The sequence below is a fragment of the Nematolebias whitei genome, chromosome 7 (assembly GCF_014905685.2).
Source record: "Nematolebias whitei isolate Nwh7 chromosome 7, NemWhi1, whole genome shotgun sequence".
In the NCBI taxonomy this organism is placed as follows: Eukaryota; Metazoa; Chordata; class Actinopteri; order Cyprinodontiformes; family Rivulidae; genus Nematolebias; species Nematolebias whitei.
This window is the reverse complement of record NC_056504.1, coordinates 30,704,202-30,709,059: the sequence shown is the minus strand read 5'-3', so window position 1 is coordinate 30,709,059 and position 4,858 is coordinate 30,704,202.

Genomic DNA, 4,858 nt, shown 5'->3' with positions numbered 1-4,858 from the left:
TTTCCGATCACAGGCCCATCTTCTCTAACCTCTGCGCCACCACTCCCATGAATGATGGGCATTGGTGGGCAATAGGTTGTACCCGTGTGTAAATGTGTGTGCAAGTGTGTGTGTTTGTCTGTTAGCAAAATATTTAATGAACAACTGCACAGATTTTAAAGTTTTTATTATTAAAAATTAGGGATGCACGATATTATCGGCATGGTATCGGTATCGGGTGATATTCGTGATAAAGTTAAATATCGGACATCGGCCAATCCATCAAAATAACTCACCGATATAAAAGGCTTCTGTTTTAAGTAATTTTTTTTAATTTAAGAAACTGTCAAGTAAATCTATTAATGCACTACTACTTATGCATTTTTCCCTTGTTGCTTGTGAACATGTTGAGTTTAGATTTGTGAAAATTTACAAATCTGCACTGTTCAAGTGTTGTCATTGTGTTAGAGAGAGTAAATGTCATGAATACATTTGACATTAAACATAATCCAAGTTGAAGTGTTACATCATTTTCAGTCCTCTTTATGTCATCTGTATTTGGTAGCAGATTAAATTGACAAAGAGCATGCAGAATAATGTAGTATTTTAATTCCACATCAGAGAAAGCTACTTTATGTAGTCTCTGTAAGTAGGTCTAGGGAAAAAAAAAAAAAAAAATATATATATATATATCGGTATTGGTATTGATTAGCGGCTAAATAAATTTGAACATATTGGCATATTGGATATCGGCCAAAAATCCAATATTGTGCAGCCCTATTAAAATAATCAATGGATGTGGAACACCAACTGATTAACTTTGGAGTCAGTCTGATTTAAAATGGCTGCTACAGCTAATCAGTCATAATGCCTACAAAAATAACTAAAATCCAATCAGTGTTAGAGGTAATGAGCTGCAGTTTAGTGTGGTAGTAGCTGAGAGTCATCTCTATTGCGCACTTCAAGCATTCACGGTGAGAGCTGTGTTTAAAACTTTAAACATAACTATAGAAGTTAATCATCCCTGTCTGTTAGCAAAACATCTCATGAACCAAAACATGGGTTTTACTGAAACTATTTATCGGATGCACAATGCTTATTGTTTATTTGTCATATGCAGGTTTACACAAGGTCAACAAAGGTACAAAATAAACTACTAAAAAGTGAAAAAGAAATATAATATTTACAAGGTCCAAAAGAAATACAGTAAACAACAACATGATAATATATAACAGAGCAAGTAGGATGAATTATTATAAATAAGTATTTCACAGGTGGTAATATAAGCTTAAAAGCACATGATATATAATGCACCAAACATATACTATACAGGTTGTGTGACAGGTTATTGCACAGGTACAACGAATACATTCACAACTGATTAACATTAGGAGTCAATTTCATTAAAGATGACCACCACAACTAACATAATATTGCAATTATAGAAAGGACAGAAGCCAAATCTTTGTTTAAAATGTTGGCATGCAGAACTGCAGGTGATGTGCATTCTTTCAAAGCGTGATAGCTCCTATGTAAATCTGCGTCCCCAGGCAGTTTACAATTCAACAATGGGACAAATTGTGCTTCAAATGCACCTTCGTCATAATTACATAAACAACAATTTGCAAGGATAGATGAGATGTTTCTTGCCAGGCTTGGGGTTTGCACGCTCACTGTAGTCCAGGACATGCTTCAGGTGGCCCACACACAAGTTTTTGATAAGAACATGTTTCACTCAGTGAAGTTGAAATCAATTATCACAACATCCAGAGAAGGGATTTGAATTCCAGGTGCTCCTTTGTTGGTGCTCTATCACTCAGTTTCAGCAGGAAACGTGTCACACGCCGAGCCTTGCACGATGTTATCGCTGCTGATCACTTGGGTGATGATTACAGAACCTGGACTCCAGAACTTTGGAAGCAGGATTGAGCTGTACACTCAGGGATGACATGTAAACACTCAGCAACGTTTAAACTATCTGCTGCATCACAGCCTGTCAGAAAAAACGGGGGATTATTCTGCATCAGCGTTCAAAGCCTCAGGATATTTTAAGGGTGTGTGTGACGCGTAGAAGTGGTAGCTTCTGCGTTGGTTTAACCACTCTTTGGTACAGCTGGGAAATTGTAACGAGAAATTGAGAGCAGTATTTACAGACATATTTGCTCAATTAGGTGATCTGTTTGGGTTAGGCACACACAAATGCTCCCTCTCACAGCCCGTCCACACACACATATATAAACAGATACAAACACACACCATTAATCTGCTTTTTGATTCAGGTCTTAATCTCCTGTCTGCTTCTCTACTGGCAGGTCCCGCCTTCCAGTTTAGTAGTAACAAAGAGGCTGGAGATTTGTGAAGAGGCTCATGGCAGTGTGCAACATCAGATCTGTTTCATCTCTGCTGTAACGCTGCTGTGCACGTGCATCAAAACAGTTCATTTTTTAAAATCAAGATGCATCCCTGTAAATCTCAAAACAGCTAATTTAGCTTTGATTTTTAAAGATTATGGTTCACAAATCCTAAAATCAATATGATCTATCATTGCAATACTGAAATCCAACAAAGCGGTGACGCTGCAGTTTGATTTATATATACATGCCTGATACAGTTTTTAATGAAAAGACCACGGAGGCCTGTTTATTTGTGACCAGATCTCTTCGTTACCAGGCTATCAGATGCATGCAGAAGATTTATCAAGCCGCTTGTAAATACTGAACATCCCTGCACAAATAATCAGCTCTTAGCAGTGCATCATTGCTACAACATTATGTAGCGAGCGGGGAATGAGCTCCCGGAGGTGAAGGAAGACGACACCCACCAGAGAAACAGCAGTGAATCACGTCTGCAGCTTCATGGGAGCAGCAGACCATGGTCTGGCAACCGATAGCTTGACAAATGACATCAAATGCACAAGCTATTGTTGTGACAGCAGGAGAGGGGGTATCACAATGCAGCAATATCCACAATCCGACAAACACGCACATGCATACTGTGAATAAAAGCAAACACAAATTAAAGTTTGCTTTTCTGCTAATAAGGAAAACGTATGAGACTAATAGAAATTGAGTTTTGCTCCGGTTGCTGATTGTTGTTGAAGTGCTGCAGATCAGCCACTAGATGTCTCAGTGTCTGCTTGTTTTTAGGCCACACAGGCTTGTGCAGCACAGTCACATGCAGAGTGCACATGGTGTGTTTAATATGACCAGCCTCCTCACTCTCCACATGTGTTGCAGTCTCCTCTGGGAGGACAGGAAAGCATCTGCCTCTCTCTCTGTCTGTCTGTTTTAACACATTCGTGGGGAAAAAAACTGAACTTTCAGCTCAGCGGGAGGGACGAAAAATAAATATACACCTAAACCAAAAAATAGACCGTCATGTTTTTTTTGCAAATGTATCTCTGGATCCTAATTTCCATTGTACATGGCTGATTGCTGTAATGCTGCTTATCCCTACATGCTTGAGGTGATGCAGTAATAACATTGATAACAATGTGGATTTATGCAATACATTACTAAGCTGAGGATAAAATAACCATATAAACAATCCATTAGTTGTAATAAGGGGAGAATTACACTGCTGGCTTCATTAGGTGCTCAGAAGGAGCTTTTCCAATAAGAACAACGCTCAATGTTTCACCTGCTTGGTTAGTTTTTTCTATTTGTAATTTTTGCATTTTCATTTCACTGTGCTGTGGGGAGTACATGTTGTTTGGACCATGGAAAATCATGCACAAAGATTAAAAGCCTACAGAGAGCCTATTTTAAATATCTGTTACAATTCGTCTTATTTGATAGGACCACAAGTTAAGGTAACTGGTAGACTCACATTGACTTGTAAGATTTTATCAAAGGGAAAAAGTCTTAAAAGTAAATGGTGGCCACAGAGTGAGAAATAAAGTTAACAGGCTTCAATTGTGTCTGCTGAGACACATTTTGCTTCATTTGATGTTTTTCCAGAAAGTGGAAGCTGAGACTCAAAGAGTCGTTTTCATCTCCGCTGCATGCGCAAAGTGGGAAAAGGACATAAGTGAGACCATTTTTGTTTTGCTGCTTGGCTATTTCCAAAATTGTTCTGTAGTTGTCTCTGCTATTACCAGCAAATGCTCACTAGCAGTTAAGACAAAAATATGTTTAAGCTGTGACTCTGTTAGCTTGTACTGAAACAACTCTTGATCAACATCAGTCCTTCGGTGAGAGAAAACACAATCTCAGCATGAAGATCTGATATTAAAGACCAAATATTTTAAACTGAAATTAAGACTTTTCTTTTTATCGTGGGAATGCACTTTGTTAAAATTATTGAATAATTTCCAACAATCCACTGTCTGTGGAGCTGGAGCCTGTCTCAGCAGTCAATGGGTGAGAGGTGGGTGCCCCCTGGACTGGTTGCCACTTTATCACAGAGACACACAAACATGCATGGGCACGCTAACTCTGAGAGTCTGTTCAAAATAATCAACAGATCTAACAAGAATGTTGTTGGACTTTGGCAGGAAGCTGGAGAAAAACTAACACATGCACAGAGAAAACGTGAACTCCACAAAGACAGACAAAAATCTTAAAAACTTTAAAAACCGTAGCTGTTTGTATAAAAAAGATTTAATTTGGCTCTGTGTAATGTTTACACTCATGACACAGAAAGACAAAAGATTTTTATATTACCTGAACCAAGGCTGTGTATGATTGGACTTCTCTACTTTGCAGGTTCCCTTTGCATCTTTACATCTTTACATCTTTACGTCTCTACATCTTTACATCTTTATGTATTCACGTCTTTACATCTTTACGTCTTTACATCTTTACGTCTCTACATCTTTACATCTTTACGTATTCACGTCTTTACATCTTCACGTCTTTACATCTTCACGTCTTTACAT